The 18,756-nt window shown below is 41.9% G+C and overlaps 1 protein-coding gene across 7 annotated transcripts in view; it reads right to left on the bottom strand.

Moving 5' to 3' along the window:
- The window catches only part of LOC149141834 (uncharacterized), a 258,860-nt gene extending 241,257 nt beyond the window's left edge, over positions 1 to 17,603 (bottom strand). For 3 of the 7 annotated variants that reach the window (XM_089446336.1, XM_089446339.1, XM_089446340.1), the window contains exon 1: positions 17,102 to 17,602. The gene's annotated coding sequence lies outside the window, so the exon portion shown is untranslated. Of the gene's footprint in view, positions 1 to 17,101 lie in introns of all 7 variants that reach the window. The other 4 variants (XM_089446337.1, XM_089446338.1, XM_089446341.1 and 1 more) reach the window with 2 other exon arrangements.
- Between the last annotated feature and the right edge of the window lie 1,153 nt (positions 17,604 to 18,756).

The following is an 18,756-nucleotide window of genomic DNA, read 5'->3' as shown; positions in this document are numbered from 1 at the left end:
AGTAATTTACTTCAATGTTTCATGAAGAAATCTGAAATAAGCTTATAACAGAATTTACAATCTAGGTGAAGTAGGTTCAACTAGTTGCAGTAGGATTCCTGAGATTGTTAGATCTAGGAATTTTCATAGCACAGATTGGAGGAAGCTAGAGAAGGAGTTCACTGGGCCAGATGGCAAGCAGGTGGTCCTCAGAGGCTGCATTCGTACCCACCACAGACAGTGTCAACACATATGATGGAGGCAGATTTGTGGCATGGAGACATAGCATGGGCAGTAGAGATGAGGATCTTAGAGGCTGGGGGACAGGCCTAGTCACCACCCTTGGATATACGGGCACTATTAGACAAACACTTAGTGGTATTTGGGGACATTACACCAGGGCAACCACCAAACAGGGGATTCGAGCACACCATCGAGTTGGAGTCGAGTGTGCAGGCAGTGATTATCACCCCTTATAGGCACCCTAAGGCCTATAAGGACGAGATTGAGCAGACCATCAAAGAGTTGTTGGCATTGGGCCACATCAAGCCGAGTTCCAGTCCCTTTGCTTCTTCGATGGTGTTGGCGAAGAAGAAGGATGGAACCTTGCGCATGTGCATCAATTACTGGGCACTCAACAGAAAGACATTGAAGGAGCGATACCCCATACCCCGCATCGATGAGTTGACGAATGAACTTAGAGGAGCTAAGTACTTCTCTAAGATAGATTTGCGTTCAGGGTACCATCAAATCAGGGTGAGGGATTAGGACATCCCCAAGACGACTTTCCGATGTCATTATGGGCAGTTTTTGGTCATGCCCTTTGGCTTGACCAATGCACCGGCCACATTCCAGTCATGTATGAACCATGTATTCCGGAGGCAGTTGAGGAGGTTTGTAGTGGTGTTCTTCGATGACATATTGATATACAGTAGGACTTGGGAGGAGCACCTCCAACATCTGGAGGAGGTACTGCGTATTTTGAAGGAACAACAGTTTTATGCCAAACTATCCAAATGTGAGTTTGGCCTGACTGAGATACTCTACTTGGGGCACATTATTGGCGTAGATGGAGTGAAGGTGCACGAGGAGAAAATACGAGCTATTCGAGACTAGCCGGTACCCAGAGATGTGACAGTGCTGACGGGATTCTTGGGCATCTGCACTTATTACCGAAAGTTTGTCAAGGGGTTTTCACAGTTAGCAACTCCACTCACAAATTTGAACAAGAAGGGGGCTTTCGCATGGACAGATGGAGCACAGTCAGCTTTTGATTGCCTCAAGGAGGTGATGAGTAGTTGTCTAGTGTTGGCACTTCTGGACTTCTCCCAACCCTTCACCGTGGAGTGTGATGCATCAAGAAAGGGGATTGGGGCAGTATTGTCCCAAGATGGTCGCCCCATCGCTTTCAAGAGTCGAAACCTCCTACCCCATGAGAAGTCATATTCCAACATGCCTTGGCCAAATTCTGGCAGTACTTGGTGGGTAACCGATTCAAGGTGAAGACCAATCACAACAGTCTTGACTCTTCACCACTTCATGGGGCAGCAAGGCCTCAATGATAGACAACAGAGATGGGTCAGCAAGGTGCAGGCCTATGATTTCAACATAGAGTATGTGTGGGGGAAGCATAATGTAGTGGTCGATGCCCTATCCAGGAGACCCGCAGGCCTCTCACTCATGAGCATTTGCCATGATTGGAAGGCCCAGTTGCTGGTAGAGTATTCCAAAGACAGGTGAGCATGCGAGATCTTGGAGGGGGCACACACAGACGAGCGCTATCGAGTGATAGACGAGGTCATCTACTACAAGGGGTGCATATTTTTGGTACCCAGCTCGTAGTTGAGGGAGAGAGTACTCCAAGCAGCACACGACTCCCCATTGTTAGGGCATCAAGGGTTCAGAAAAAAATATATGGCATTCAAGGAACATTTCATATGGAAGGACCTCAAGGGGGACGTGTTGAGGCACGTACAGGAGTGTGAGGCATGCTAGAGGAACAAAGGGGAGCTTATCCACCTTGCCAGATTATTGCAGTCGCTGAACATTCCTGAGGGGAAGTGGGAGAGTATCTATGTGATAGTTGATCGGTTGACCAAGTATGCCCATTTCTTCGCCATCCCGACCCAGTATTCAGCCTCATAGGTTGCAAAGTTGTTCTTCAAAGAGGTCTTTCGTTTGCATGGGCTTCTGAAGAACATAATGAGTGACCAAGATAGCAGGTTTATGGAAGGGTTATGGTAGGAGCTCTTCAAATTGGTGGGTACTGAGCTCACCCTGAGCATGAGCTATCACCCACATACAAATGGCCACACCGAGCGGATTAATCAGTAGTTGGAGGGGTATCTCAGGAACTACGTGACAAGGCAGCAGAGGCCCTGGATTCGATGGTTGCACCTGGGCGAATATTGCTACAAAACCACCCCATCACATGTCTATTGGTATGACCCCTTTCTGTGCCTTGTATAGTTATGATGCATTATCTTTTGCTGACATTGTTTTTGGAGATAGTCAGGCCCCAAAGGCCAAAGATTGGATCTTGGAGAGCCAAGACATTCTCAAGGCTCTCAAGGACAACTTAGCGAAAGCACAAAATCAGCAGAATATGTACACTGACAGGCACCGGACTGAGAGACATTTTGAGGAGGGGGGCTTGGTGTATCTTCGGCTACAACCATATAGACAGTCTACCTTGAAGCAAAAAGGGGCCAAGAAGCTACAGACGTGTTTCTATGGTCCGTACAAGGTGGTCAGGAGAGTTAGAGAGATGGCCTACGATCTGGAGCTTCCTCACGGGAGCAGGATTCATAACATCTTCCATGTCTCGTGCCTCAAGAAGGTGTTGGGACAACATTTGACAACAATTGTAGAGTTTCCCCCACTAGATGAGGAGGGACATTTGGTTTTGGAACCAAATGCCATCCTGGAGACTCGAGAGAGGAAGCTAAGGATAAGAACCATCAGGGAGTTTTTAGTGCGATGGAAGAATCTACCAGATGAGGATGCCACAAGGGAGGGTGAACACATGTTGGAGCATCCAGCGCTGAAGTTGCTTGAGGGCAAGCAACATTTGGGATGGGAGGACTGTAATGTCCCTTACCAAAAAACATTTGTAACAGGTTTTAGTCCCCCACAATTTTGAATAATTTTTGGTGAATGTGGAACCCATACATTTTTGACTTAGGGACTTAGGAGAAAGAGGTTGAATTATATCACTAGTGGAAGGCGGGGGCCACCCATGTGGGGAAAAACGCACTTGGGCAATTCTAATTGCCTTGGAGGGGAAGTCGAATGGCTAGGGAGAGGGGCCCACATGGGGAACGAAGGCCCACAAAGTTATAAGGAGGAGGAACTCCCCAACTCAGACCATCATTTTCTATCAAACTCGTTTGTGTTGCTCGCGTTGCTTAGTCGAGTTACCAGTTGTTTAGCATCGAATTTTCTAGGCGAGAGACTCAACCTTTCTTCGGGGGACTTCGAGTGCCACCCTAGGAAGGCAATTCATACTACCTTGGAGGAGAGCCGATCGAATTTCACAGTCACATCACCCATCCTTTGTCTCAGCCAGTACGTGTTTCTAAAGTACGCAGGAGGGGAACACGCAAGTATTGTTTGGAGGTTCATCCAGTCAGCGATTGCCAAGAGAGTTTGGGCATTGGAGCTGTTAGCTCCGCTGACATGTAAAAATCTCTGTTTTCCCACCCCGGTTTTCAGTTTCTCCTTATTTCTCCCATGTAGTTAAATGCCCATTCTCCTCCCTGCTCAGAAATCTCTCTTTCTCTCTTGCTCTCCTTCTCCCAATCTGCTCATGAAAGAATGAATGACCTTTTCCTCCTTTTCCTCCTTTAATATAACTCCAAGTGACTTTTGGGTGATCCAAGTGACTTTTGGGTGATCTCTAAATCCAATGGCTGAAATAGATTTAGATCAATGGCTGAGATTAAATGCTCATTTAAATCTCACTTTCTATTTTTTAATTCACCCCACTTTAATAAAGACCCACTTAGTCATTTATTTCCAAAGTCACTTTTCCTTTCTAATTTTTCATTTACTTTATAAAAGTTACTTTAAAATTAGACTTAGTAACTTTATCACTTAAAGTCACTTTTAAATTAGATTTAACTTTATAAAATTATAAAGTCACTTTAGGAGAAAAATTAAATTCTTTTGGACACTTTTCCCTAGGCCAAAGATCAAAGCCTAAGGGAACCACCTGTCCTCCGGTACCAAATTTCAACATGACAAAGGGATCAAAAATGGATTCAAAACACTCCCAAAGTTTGCAAATCTGCTTAAAAAACACGCCAAGGGATCCATTCATGCTCTTGAGATCTTCATTTTTTGTCAAAGGTCATCCACCGATCGAAGTAGTCGCAGATAGAAAGCCCTTGGAAGGGCGGCAACACACTATTGGGAGGCTTAAACACTTCAAAAGCTACAAAAAAGCCTTTCCACAGGCGTAAACCCAACAATGCACAGCCACCGTCTGATCTGGCCGATCAATGGCCCAGATCTAATCGGCGGATCGCAGATCGGGAAGACCAAGGGGCAGGGCCTTTACATATAGCGATGTGCGATTGTGATCAAATCGCATCACTGTATCACATCGGCAGAGGTAAGCTGGAAGGATAAACGTGGACCAAGTGGGACTGCGATTTGCGATCAGCGATGAAGGATCGCTATCGGAGGTAATCGGCGCCATACCAAGGGTCGGAGGGCCCACTTCGCATCACAGGATCGCAAATCGGTATATCGCAGCGGCGCTTCACCAAGGGTCGAGGCCTTTCGCACATACGTATTTGCGATGCGATAACCGGACCCGATGGTTATATAACACTCTATCACATATTATTTCAAGTCCGTGCTAAGGCCGTTTTTAGTGGTTTTTGGTGTATTTTCGTTGCATGAGCGAAATACAAAGGGAAGCCGGGTTTGCGATATGCGATGAGACATGGACCCGAAAGGGTCCGGGAAGCAATATTTTATGAAGATTGAGGTCCGCAAGGGCCGCTTTTTCTCGTTTTTTAATGTTTTCCCACATGGCGAAATCCACGAAAAATACACAGGAGCGGGCTTTGTGTGACTGGCGATGGCAGCAAGGGCAGACCCGAGAAAAGAATGAACCATTTTTCTAAGACCTTTGAGGCCCGAAAGGGACAGTGATGGGCGGGATTTAGCAGTATTGCATCATTTTCGTTGTTTATGACCCGAACAGCCACAACAACAGAAAAAAATTCATGGCTATCATCTGAAAGGGACCGGTGCAGGGATTGCATAGGCACGATAGCCACTCCATTGTAGGTTCAGGCAGCCAGCCATCCTTAGAGGAGTCTTGCAGTCATGTTACATACCAGAAGAAGGATTCGGCGGAGAGACAGCGGCCGGCAAACAGAGCCCAGAAAGGGAAGGAGAGGGGCCATTGCATGCCGCAACCCAAATCTAACGAAATCATGGGGCATTAACAGTCCTGCCAAGCGCAACAGCCGTCCTAACAAACATGATGGGGCATCTCTGGCACAAGAGAGCTCCCAGGCATCACAGCAGGCTGCCCAAAATATCTAAATATGGTTATTCCTCTGTCAGAAGAGGAAAACCTTCGAGCCATGCATGCCTGTTAAGGGAATCAAACGGTTAACGGACAGATTAGACAAGGTTAAGACTCCAAGCCTTCTAGAAAGCTCAGGAGCATTATAAAGGGCCTATAAAAGGTAGAAAACTAGATGTAACAAGGGTTCAACTTTTGGAGACTGTTCCTCCTCTGCCCCTTCAGGCTTCTCATTTGCATCCTTTAGTAATACATGCTTCTTTTGCTGTTATACGTTCAATATCCATCTCTCTTCTGTTCTATGCTTGCACTTGAACAATCTATTCATGTTCCCTGTGTATTTGAGGCCAGATAACTACCATCTTATCTCTGCTTTAATATATTAGATTTGCAAGCTTCTTTGCTGCCTGTAGCTAGTCATTTACATGTGTTGTCATATATGTAATCTGTTGGTATAGTTAAGCATTCTCCATCTATCCATTAAATCTGCAAACTATTGAGCGTTAGTGGTCTAAAGCCTTGTGTTGTTAAGAGTGTTCATGCATGTCTTGAGTGAGAACAGAGCAGAAATGGTTATCTAACTTGATCCAAACCATCATTTATTCCAATAGTTCAAAGCACAATATTGAAGACTACATGTTACCAAGCATCTCCGAGCCACAACCTAGGAGAGTTTCCTGGAGTGATAACAGGAGCTACAGTGGAGAATCGGCCATTTGGGAGAGTTTTGGAGCAGGAGATTGCTGCATTGGAGAGTTCGATTTGCAGTCACTTGGGCCTGCACAGAGAGCCATCACTAGACACATGTGGGAATTGGAGGAAGGAGTTGTAGAGCTGGAGTTTGTCGGGAGAAGTAGGGAAAACCTTAAGGGGAGCATCTCAGCATTTGGCGGTGATTTGGAGGAATTTTCTAGTAGTTTATAGGTAGGTCGTACTTCCCAGCATTTTCAGGAGGACATGGTGCTTGGAGGCCGAATTTTGAGGCGGGGACTTGGGCCAAACGCTTTCTGGGTTTTGGTGGGTTTTGGTTGAGTCGGAAGCTAAAATTGCAGCATTTTCTGAGCATCAGAAGAGGAGTTTCCGGCCATTCCTTTCGAGCAAGCAGTGCAGTTTCTCGGAAGCACAGAACATCCTTGGAGCAGCAGTTGTGTAGCATTTGGGGTTGATATTTGCTCACCTGGGTTTTGTCATGCTTGCTAATTAGGGCAAGCCTAGGTGCACTTTCCATCATCATTGTAATTGCTCCAAGAAAAATTAATTATACGGCTCAAATGGTTCTTGTCTATAGTGTCTTTCATGGATGAATTCTAATTGTTTTCTCATTTCTCTTAAAATTGGAAACTAGGGCCAAACTCCATGTGGGTCTACTTATTTATGGCAACTGATATTTTTCTTGGATTCCTCTCGTCGAGAGATGTAGGATTGATCTAAAGATCATCCGATTCCGACATGTATTCATGGAGATATGAATTTATTTGTGTTATGTGACAATTCGTCAAGGTCGGCCAGCAACCAAATTACCCCCACTTGGCCTTCAAGTCATTTGGTGACTCATCTCTTGTGGTCTCTCTCTCCACTCATTTGGGTTTTAGTGGAAAGAGAGGCCTAGAAGAGAAGGCTTAAACGTTGTCCTTAGGAGAAGGTTTATACGTTGCCCTAGAGATGCCCTAGCTCTAGATGCAGCCATGGACGAGGCTTCTATAGCGTAGTAGGAGAAGCTCTAACACTGTCTATGTGCCCTAAACGGAGGTCTATAAGAGACCCTAAGTCGCTGTCCTTAAGTGCCCTAAACGTTGTCCTGAAGGAGTCATGAAGAAGACACCTAGCCGCAGTCAAGGAGGGTTTATCTACGCAACAAGGATGGGCTTTCTATATGCTTCTCATACGCTGTCCAAAGCCACAGTCAAGGAGGGTTCTATAGGCGGCTAAAGGAGGGTCGTAACCACAGCATTTAAGGGTGCCCTAGGACACAATCGATGAGGCATGAGGAGGCACCTATACACAGTCCTGAGAAGAGACCTCACGCTGTTCAAAAGAGCCCTAACCGCAGTTCAGTTTGTGCCCTAGTCACAATCCAGATGTGCCCTAACTGCAAGCCTTATTCTGCAGCAAAAGAAGGACTAGATGTTGCCCTACATCCGCAGTTGAAGAAGGCTCCTATACAGTGTAATGAGGAATCCTAGTCAAGAGTTCAACATTGTTTTGGGACAACGGATTGCACAGGAAGGAGTGCAAGGAGACAGAGCCCTAACCTATGGGTTGTTGGGTGAGTATAGGGGCTGGTGTTAGCCCTATACTCCTACATAGAGCAGCAGCAAAGAAGAGGGACCTAGCAGTAGTTAATAGCTTGTTTGCGTGCATGCGTGAGGGTTGGTACAAGATGCAACTTACCATAACTAGTGATGACAAGTGAAGGATGGCCTTGTGGAAGGAAAAGCTATTGTTAAAGGCAAATAGGCTGCTCTGAATAATAAAGGGGACAGCCTTCTCTGGGAGAACAATTGCAAGTCAAATCTAGGCAGATTTTGGGACTATTAGGAGACAGTACTTTGGACCTTATTCAGGCTCAGTCTTGCTGAGCTAGGCCGCAGGCCATAGCCAACAACATGAGGATATTAGAAGGATTGCGTTGAGGTTGATTCAAATAACGAGTAGCATGATGATGTAAGGGTCTCACCTTGGAGATTCTAGAAGCTTGATATGTTGCAAATGAGTTGAAGATTGAGGGCTACTCTATCAGCATTCCGAGCTACAGTCCTTGGTTCCAGGAGTATAACTCCATTCTGTCAGCTTCATGGTGAAGATCTTTTATTTGAGCAAGTCAAGTATTGACTTCAAATCATTGTGCTCTTTCTCTTTCTCTCTGCTAAATTATTGAAGATCATAAGAAGATTTGATCAAGGGTTTCCCCACATTGGGGTTTGTCCCTGGCTGGCGCTACATCTTGTGTCCTATTGTCTTGGCTTGTTTTCTGTGATTTATGTTTATGTTCTATCTGCATTTTACTATCATGCTAAATGTGATTGCTAATCTGAAATTGATATTGAGCTAATATGGAGAATTGAAGTAAATTTGCTCTAAGCATAGAACATACCAAAAATTAACATGGTATCAGAGTTGAGGTGAAGACAAAGCCCAAGCAAGAGTGAAAGAGCAATCACCGAAGACAATTGGAAAGGACAAAAGGCTCAATGGGTTCTTCATCCCACATCCCGAGAGAAAGAAGTGTTGGATTACGTGAAGGGAAAATCCCTGAGCCTCCATCAATTGCACTGGCTTCTCCGAAGATGAAGTTGAAGCGAAGAAGATTATCAAAGATTCCATCGACTAGCAGGTCACTTCAATGGAATGTCCATATCTAAGGGTGAAAGGAAGGGTAGATGCCTTGCTTGAAATAAGTTTGGCCATTATGCGAGGGAGTGTCCAAATAGAAGGGACACATCACATGATGATGATCACAATCATTCCATAGGCATCTTCAATGATCGAAGGAATGACAGGTACAATGGCAAAGGAAAAAGAAATGCAGGACATCAAGGAAATGGTCAACTCTTCAGAAAGCAAGGAACTCCAGGTATGAAGAATCAAATGTTGTTTCTAATAAGAAAAAGGAGTATTATCTTATATTGGCCCTCTACACTACCTCTCCTCTAGACTCGTTGGGAAATTGGCTTATTGATAGTGGTGCCTCAAGGCACTTTACCAGATACAAGGAAGTGCTCTCTAATCTGATAGAGAAGGAAACAATCTTGGAGATTATCCTTGGAGATGATGCCACCTATCCCATAAAGGGTGTAGGGAATGCTACTCTTCAATTGAATTAGAGTAACTCGATTCATTTACAAAAAGTTTTTTGTGTACCTGATCTCAAAAATAACTTGGTGTCCATTTCAGCAATGGAAGTCAAAGGTTTCAAGGTGGCATTCATCGATGGAAAGGTACGTGTTTGGAAAAGGAATTTTAAAGATGCTTTTACTCTTGGGTTCAGGGTTGGCAATTTGTATCAAGTTGCAAGAAGTCCAATGGGGACCATGTCGTGTGACACATCTCTTTTATGGCACCGGAGGTCTTCCCATCTTCATTATGGGGCCCTACCCGATGTGAGACAGATGGTGATAGGGATGCCTGAATTCAAAGAAGAGCATGAAGGTACATGTTCGAGATGTACCGAAGGAAATCTTACGAGGGGACCATTCCCCTCATGTAGTAGCAAGACCACTAATCTGGAACAACCTGAGGGGTTTGAGATTCATGATCGGGAATCTCATGTATGCAGGTTGAAGAAAGCTCTCAATGATTTAGAGCAAACACCCTGGGCTTGGTATGAGAGGATTGATAGCTAGCTGATGAAGTTGAGATTCACTAGGAGTGAAGCCGATCCAAACCCTTGCTTTAAGGTTGTGGATGATAGACCTCTCATACTTGTACCTTATGAGGACGACCTCTTTCTGACAGGTGCAAACCCTCTCATTTGCAAAAGTAAGATGGAATTGGATTTCGGATTTGGAATGGTGAACTGCAAGCCCGTGACTACCTCGATGGAGCCTAAATTTAAGAAGTTATGCAGTAGTACTGCCGGACCTAATTTGGGAGATGCCTCTGAGTTTTATCTACTCATAGTAGCATTGATGTTCTTGGTGAACTCCCGTCCGGATATTTGTTTTGCAGTTAACATGTTGAGCCAACATATGGCTGAGCCTCATCACTCGCATTGGATTGGTACCAAGAATCTTCTGAGATATCTTCGGGGCACACTCACTCATGGATTGTGATACACTGCTGGAGCTGTGAGGTTGCATGATTATTCTAATGACTGATTGGGCAAGCAGTGTGGAGGATCGCAAGAGCATTTCTGGGTGTTGGTTCTCCTTAGGTTCTGCTTCAATATCCTAGATGAGAAGGAAGCAAAAGACAGTTGCTTTGAGAACCATTGAGGCCGAATACATAGTTGAGAGTATGACCTCCTGTGAAGCTGTCTAGTTGTGGAAGCTCTTTTGTGAGCTTTTTGGACACGTGTTAGATACCATCGTGATCTTCTGTGACAACCAGAGCGGGATTCGATTGTTGAGGAATCTCGTGTTCTATGATCGCTCCAAGCATATAGACATCATGTACCACTCTATCTGGGATATGGTACAACGAGGAAAAATAGGGCTCCATCACTTTAGGACTGATGTGCGGGTCGCCGATATTCAGATGAAGCCCATGGGAAAGGTCAAATTCTTGACTTTCCGAGAACGACTAGGAGTTGTGGAGAGTCTGTCTCCTGAGGGTCCTGTATGATATGGACATTGAGCTCTAGGAGCTCCGGGGGGTTTGGGGGTACTTCTTGGAGCGATGAGCAACCACAGGGTGAGTGGTTCAACCTTCCCCTGGGATACCCCATGGTGACATGTAGGCAGGATGAGTGGTTCATCCTTCTCCTGCTGAGATATCCTACCCATGCAGTCTGGGACTCATGGGAAGTACCTCTCATCTGGCCAATGAGCAGGGAAATAAGGATAGGGACCATAGTACTACTGATGGACACATCGTGTAGTACCATACTCCCTATGCTAGCATGATATTGATCTAGGATCAATTGGAACTGACTTCGGGTCAATAAGAGTGGTATGATACACTCTCTTAATTTGGAACTGATTTCAGATCAGTAAGAGTGGTATGATACACTCTCTTTATTTGGAACTGATTTCGGATCAGTAAGAGTGGTATGATACACTCTCTTTATTTGGAACTGACTTTGGATCAGTAAGAGTGGTATGAGACACTCTCTCTATTTGGAACTGATTTCAGATCAGTAAGAGTGGTATGATACCTAGGTTGCACGAAACGGGGAAACGGGTACGAGTTTCTGAAACGGGAAGTGATACGAAATGCGACCTCCCCAAATTTTGGAAAGAGGGAAACGCAAATATATATATATATATTAAAAATATTTAAATATATATATGTTTGTGTGTGTGTGTGTGCAATCATAAAGCATAAATGATACATTATAACTTATTACATATAAACATTAAGATTTAATTTACATCACATTTACTCATGAATGATCACATAATGAAAATAAAAATATCGGAATATCCAAAAGCAACCTTTATTATATATCCAAATCTCAAAATCATCCTTTATTTATATTAATACATGAGGCTGCAAGAGAGAGATCCAAATCAGGATTTTCTGCATCCCCATCCCTCTTTAGAAGGACCACTGTTGTATTGGGAGTCTCCTCCTACATAGTCGAACAACCTTAGTGCTCTTGATTAAATACAAGTTTCATACCCTAGTACCCTACATGCTCTTGATTATTGGGAGTTTCCCCTGCATAGAGGGCTTGGTTCTCTTGATTAAATACAAGTTCCATACCCTAGTACATGATAAAATCCAATGGAAACATTGCAATCCCCCCAATCCTGAAATCCTGAAAAACAGATAAGTCTGCTGGATTTTGAGTGAGATCTAAAATTCTAATTTCTCCATATGAAATCCAATGAGGGCAAAACCACTCTCAAACATCCTGAGTCATTTCATGGTAATGTTAAAAATTTAAGTAAAAGGATGAAAAAGAAAAATAAAGGAGAATATCACTTTTACTTTAAGAATTTAACATTACCATGAACTGCATATGCCTCAAACTTCCTGATGAACTGCATACCAACACTAGGGCAAAAATTCACTTTTATAACTTTAGACACGCATCTAGAAGCAACTAGAAGTCACTAGCATACCCTAAAAAAACACACACACACACACACACAAGTAAATGTTGAAACGTGGTTCGTACGGCCGTGAAACACAATTCCGGCCGTACTGGCCACATTTCAAGTACGGCCGGAAACGCGTTTCACGGCCGTACCAAACACGTTTCACCATTTCGTACCAGTTTCCGTACGGAAACGTACCCCTGCCTGCTTTCCTGCAACATAGTATGATACACTCTCTTTATTTGGAACTACTTTCGGAACAGTAAGAGTGGTATGAGATACTCTCTCTATTTGGAACTGATTTTGGATCAGTAAGAGTGGTATGAGACACTCTCTTTATATGGGACTGACTTCGGGTCAGTAGAGAATGGTATGATACATTCTCGATCACTTCTTCTTCATAGTTCAGCAAAGCAGTGCAGGGCACTGATGGCAGAGATAGTCGGACTGGCAGATGGATTAGTAGATGGAGTTCTCCCTAGTTGAGAGGGAGTGTTAAAATTGGAAACTAGGGCCAAACTCCATGTGGGTCTATTTATTGATAGCAATTGATATTTTTCTTGGATTCCTCTCGTCCAGAGGTATAGAATTGATCTAAAGGTCATCTGATTCCGACATGTATTCATGGATATATGAATTTATTTGTGTTATGTGACAATTTTTCAAGGTCGGCCAGCAACTAAATTGCCCCCACTTGTCTTCAACGTTTTATTATAATTAGAGGTGGCCTTCAAGTCATTTGGTGACTCATCTCCTGTTATCTCTCTCTCCACTTATTTGGGTTTTAGTGGAAAGGGAGGCCTAGAAGAGAAGGCTTAAATGCTGTCCTTAGGAGAAGGTTTATACGCTGCCCTAGAGGAGATGCCCTAGCTCTAGACACACTCATGGAGGAGGCTTCTATAGCACAGTGAGGAGAAGCTCTAACACTGTCTATGTGCCCTAAATGCAGGTCTAGAAGAGACCCTAAGCCACTGTCCTTAAGTGCCCTAAATGTTGTCCTGAAGGAGTCATGAAGAAGACACCTAGCCGCAGTCAAGGAGGGTTTATCTACGCAACAAGGACAGGCCTTCTATATGCTTCTCATATGCTGTCCAAAGCCACAGTCAAGGAGGGTTCTGTAGGCAGCTAAAGGAGGGTCCTAACCGCAGCATTTAAGGGTGCCCCAGGACGCAGTCAATGAGGCAAGAGGAGGCACCTATATGCAGTCCTAAGAAGAGACCTCATGCTGTTCAAAAGAGCCCTAGCCGCAGTTCAGTTTGTGCGCTAGTCATAGTCCAGATGTGCCCTAACCGCAGGCCTCATTCCGCAGCAAAAGAAGGACTAGATGCTGCCCTACATCCGCAGTTGAAGAAGGCACCTATACGCTGTATAGAGGAAGCCTAGTCATGAGTTCAGCACTGTTTTGGGACAGCGGATTGCACAGGAAGGAGTGCAAGGAGACAGAGCCCTAATCTATGGGTTGCTGGGTGAGTATAGGGGCTGGTGTTAGCCCTATACTCCTCCATAGATCAGCAGCAAAGAAGAGGGACCTAGCAGCAGTGTTATTAGCTTGTTTGGGTGCATGCTTGAGGGCTGGTACAGGCTGCAACTTACCATAACCTGCGATGACAAGTGAAGGATGGCCTTGTGGAAGGCAAAGCTATTGTTAAAGGCAAATAGGCTGCTCTGAATAATAAAGGGGGCAGCCTTCTCTTGGAGAACAACTGCAAGTCAAATCTGGGAAGATTTTAGGACTGTTAGGAGACAGTACTTTGGAACTTATTCAGGCTCAGTCTTGCTGAGCTAGGCCGCAGGCCATAGCCAGCAACATGAGGATATTAGAAGAACTGTGTTGAGGTTGATTCAAATAACAAGGAGCAGCATGATGATGTAAGGGTCTCACCTTGGAGATTCTAGAAGTTTGATATGTTGCAAATCAGTTGAGATTGAGGGCTGCTCTATCAGCATTCCGAGCTGCAGTCCTTGGTGCCAAGAGTATAACTCCATTGTGTCATCTTCATGGTGAAGATATTTTATTTGAGCAAGTCAAGTATTGACTTCAAATCATTGTATTCTATCTATTTCTCTCTGCTGAACTATTGAAGATCATAAGAAGATTTGATCAAGGGTTTCCCCACATTGGAGTTTGTCCCTGGCTGGCGCCACATCTTGTGTCTTCTTGTCTTGGCTTGTTTTCTGCGATTTATGTTTATGTTCTATCTGCATTTTACTAACATGCTAAATGTGATTGCTAATCTGAAATTGATATTGAGCTAATATGGAAAAATGAAGTAAATTTGCTCTAAGCATAGAAAATACCAAAAATTAACAATTTCTGGTGTTGAATTTGTTCACTGCTTGTATATCACTGTTTTTCCTAGTTAGGAGCATTACAAAACCCTAGTACTACTTGGAGTGCTTCATGTGGAGAAGACAAGACTACTTGTACGCTCATATGATGTAAGCTAAGACACCAAGGAGGAGTTTTCAATGCATTATACTTGCTCGTTATAAACCTTTGGTGGAGTGACCAGATTTCACTGGGTGAGATTCCTAGCTAAGAGTAGGTGGCTAGGGTTCATTATTTTGGTGGATGCCTTATTAAGAGGTTGGAGAGCCTAATTTGTACCAAATTGTATTATGTTGTGGTGTGTACTTGTATTTGTACTTCACCTTATAATATATGAATGTTCCAACAGTCCAAACTTTGTGCTTGCAGATTTGAATTTCAACTTATGTTATGTTGATGATTTAGTAGCTTCTATAGTTGGTTGTGCTTGCTGATTTGACATAATATTGAGCAGAATTTTTAAGAGATTTATCAAACATCTAATATCTAAAGGGGCATAACCACTGCTGTAATCATTCATTCTCATATCTGTATTTTGCTTGGAAGTATGCCCTAAGGGTAGTAACATTGTTGGCGTTAAAGTACACTTGATTGGTATTTATTTTCTTGTGCTGCCTTGTGATTTGAGTTGATGAGGAGAAATATTTGCCATTGTAATATAATATTTCAGATTCAAGCCTAAGGCACAAAGTTCACAGGAAATAGAACCCAGAAACCCCAAGATTGAGGTGAAATTTTGGAATTTGCATTAATTGTAAAGAAACCAAAATTTCTAGAAAAACCAACGAATGGAATTGCTTTTCTTTTCAAAAAAAATGACGAGTAAAATTGTATCAATATTTTCTTATTTGCTGGCAGACTTCTGCAAAAGCATAAATATAATAATTATGAAAAACAGTGGGCTAGAACTTGGAAAATTCATTCAAGAATGTTTAGGAAAAATAAAAAATAGTGCCCAATTAAGTAAATGTTCTCTTATTTTCAATGTTATGGTCTATTGGCAACAAGTAATTTTTTCTCCTTAAAATTATGCAACCAATGAGTACCCACACTTTAACACTTTCAATGACTCTATAAGGAGACAAGTTGAAAATATGTGAAAAAAGTAGTAAAAAAGAGAAACACATTTTTCCCTCCAAAATATTCTTAACAGAGCAACAGCCCTCATTGTTTCTCCATAACTAGAGTTCTACCTGATCAAACAACAACCAATGTCTTTTGGATGATGATAGACAAACAGAATATGATGATTGACTCTTTCAAGTGTTGCACCAAAGACCCTCTTCTATTTCCATTCACATTCCACTCACTCCCATTTCTTTCCTGTCAGCACAAAACAGCAGCCTTGCTAACAATCCAGGTTCAAGGGATGGGAAGTTTGCCCTCACAGTAGTTACTGGATCAATTTCCGAGGAGCTATCGCAGCAGTCCAACACCATTTCCTGATGACTGACTTCCAGATCTTGATTGTCTGCGATATTTAGGACTTGTCTGTGATATTTAGGACTACAACTATGAAGACATACTCTACATCAGTAATTCATTTAGTATTTAAAAACCTTTTTTAACTGCTTACCACCGGTTATTTATTCATTTTTTGAGGAAGGAAGGCCCACTATGGCATCTATTTTGTTATTACTTTCTGGCTTGTTTCACTAATCTCCCTACCCCCACGCCCACTCTGCTTCCTCTCTTGCCTATGCTACAGGACACTCTCTTCTTGCCTCTCTGGCCGGCTTGCTTGGCTAGTTCTTAACTGGCTTGGTAGTGGGGAAGGGGGGCCGCATACCCAAGCATGCCACTCTTTTTGTTTTGATTTCTTACCACCAGTAATTTATTCAATTTTTCAATTGTTCTTGAATGTTTAGCACCAGTAATCCATTCAATATTTCAGTTTATTTTGACTATTTACCATTAATCCCTTCTGTAATATGACCTTGATAGACAGCAAAACATACCTGGTTTACCATTAATCTTTCCTGCTTTCGCTTATCTTGGTTATTTGTTTGGTTTGGACAACAGAACACTCTGGTTGCAGGATGTACGTAAATAATTAATCAGGATTCCAATTATAATTCAGCTGGAATAAAGCAATAAGGCAACTTACGAAGCACGTTTGACGAGCCTAATCACTCGGCCAGGCCAATACAAGTGATATTCTCATGATCAAATCCGTCAATAAAGTAAATTATTATGAAATTAAACCCTAAAGTTCTTCCAATTTATCAACTTCAATGAAAAATTCTTATTCGTAAGCAATGTATTTCAGCATTGACGAAAACTGTCCTCGAATCTTCGCACATATTTAATCTTGTGCTTAATTCCACGAATTTTGATCAATAGATGAAATTTCTTTACGAGAAAATTATTTTATTTTATTCTGCCAGTAAGAACCCGGAGGGACTCATGCTTGAATATTTTCAACAAGATTTTTGATCAAGAAATCCTAAATATATTTCTTAAAAAGAAAACAAAAAGCTCTGGAATATAAGTAATGTGAAATTCTCTGCAAATGAAATTTCAGTCAAAAGATCAAATAACTACCGGCTAAATCACTGGAACGCGGTGATCTTCTCGTCCTCCATCACAATTGAAATGATTTGATTTGATGAAATGGTTGACACTTCCTACAATTAATATCAGACATCACAGAAGATAGCCAAACGTAGAAATAATCAACCCTCCCCCCGTGGTTCGCAGGATTCAAAGCACGGTTGCACCACGAGGGAAGCACTCTGTCTTTTGAGCTACCAACCTCTACCTACATGGGATGGATGGATTGATAATCCATTTCAATTCTTTTTTTTTTTCTTTACAGAAATCAAATTATTTATTTTCTTTCTGCAAGCCTAGGTCTCCTCTCTCTATTTTATTTTTCTTTCAGAGCTTAGCCGGCCCCCATCCTTCTGCATCTTCCATGGCTTCTGTCGGTCGGCTGGCCGCTGGCAAATCGACTTCTTTACCCGCTGCCGGTTTCTTGCTGCACGTCCGGTGATGACGTCAAGTCCGGCGGTGAAGGCAATCGGATCGGCCGCCAGGCAACAACGTCACAAGTAAAAAGTAAATTTTGGTTGGTTATATATCCACGCGTCGCGTTGTTTACGGCCAGAGCCGGTAATCGAACCTCCCATTTCAACCATCCACGTTGGAATTTGAACCATATTTTTATTTTTTAATTTTTAATGCATCTGCTGGACAGTTTTATTTTGGAATTCTTAAAACAACTTTATTTATTTTTTATAATAGTTAGATTACGCTTTTATTTTTGGGAATAGATTAAACATGTAGTTAACATAAATGTGTTTGGGAAAAAATAGAGTTTGTGTTTGGGCAAAAATGGAGTTGTATTTAACCATATTTGTAGGGGCAGTTTAAGTTCGGCATAACTGGAGTTTTATGGGTGTATTTAAACATTGTTTTTCGGCATAGCTGTTTTTGTTTTTTTGTTAAATTTAAATTTATAAAAATTAAAATTTTTAATTAAAAGAATTTAAATAATTTAGATTGTGAAAAATTAGATTTTAATGAGAAAAATATATATTTTTTTATTTTTTTAATAATAAATTTTATGATAATATAGTTGTTAAATTAGTAATGGGATAATCATCATTGGTTGTCATGGCATGGTGGGTAATTCATCTTTCTTATTCAAGGAAAACCACATCCTTGAAATTACTCTTTGGGAGTCTTTAAGGGGGCTAAGCTTTCACTTGTTAACGTGGAAGGAAGAACTCTTAATCAAAGCAGTGATTCATTCTCCAAGCCCAAGGGATGGAGAATCTTACATCTATAAATTATTTATTTTTTAAGTAATAATTTTTTGTTTTTAAATAAAGAGATTGTAATAATAAACATAAAATTTGAGAATAAAAATTAATTAATTAAAACTAATTGTTTAAGGAATTTTGTTTTAAAATATTAATTTTATTTTGTTAATGAAATTTTCATTGAATATGTGATCCATATGACATTTCGAAGGAGCTAGTGTCCAATGAGTATGGTTTATCATGAAGGCCAAATAAAGATCCAGATCATGGCACCAACTTAAATAGAAAGCGATATAGAGACCAACTTTATTTTACTATAAATTTGTTTTAATTTATTCTAAAAAAATTTATATAATCAAAAAATAAACTTTCTTTTTTTAAATAATAATAAATTAATTGAAAATTTTGAATTTTTAAATTTTTTAAATCACT

This window comes from Pinus tabuliformis, chromosome X (assembly GCF_031772625.1).
Source record: "Pinus tabuliformis cultivar Carrire ecotype Pingquan chromosome X, CPIR1, whole genome shotgun sequence".
Classification (NCBI taxonomy): Eukaryota; Viridiplantae; Streptophyta; class Pinopsida; order Pinales; family Pinaceae; genus Pinus; species Pinus tabuliformis.
The sequence above is the reverse complement of the archived record's forward strand: the minus strand, read 5'-3'. Positions and strand labels throughout refer to the sequence as shown.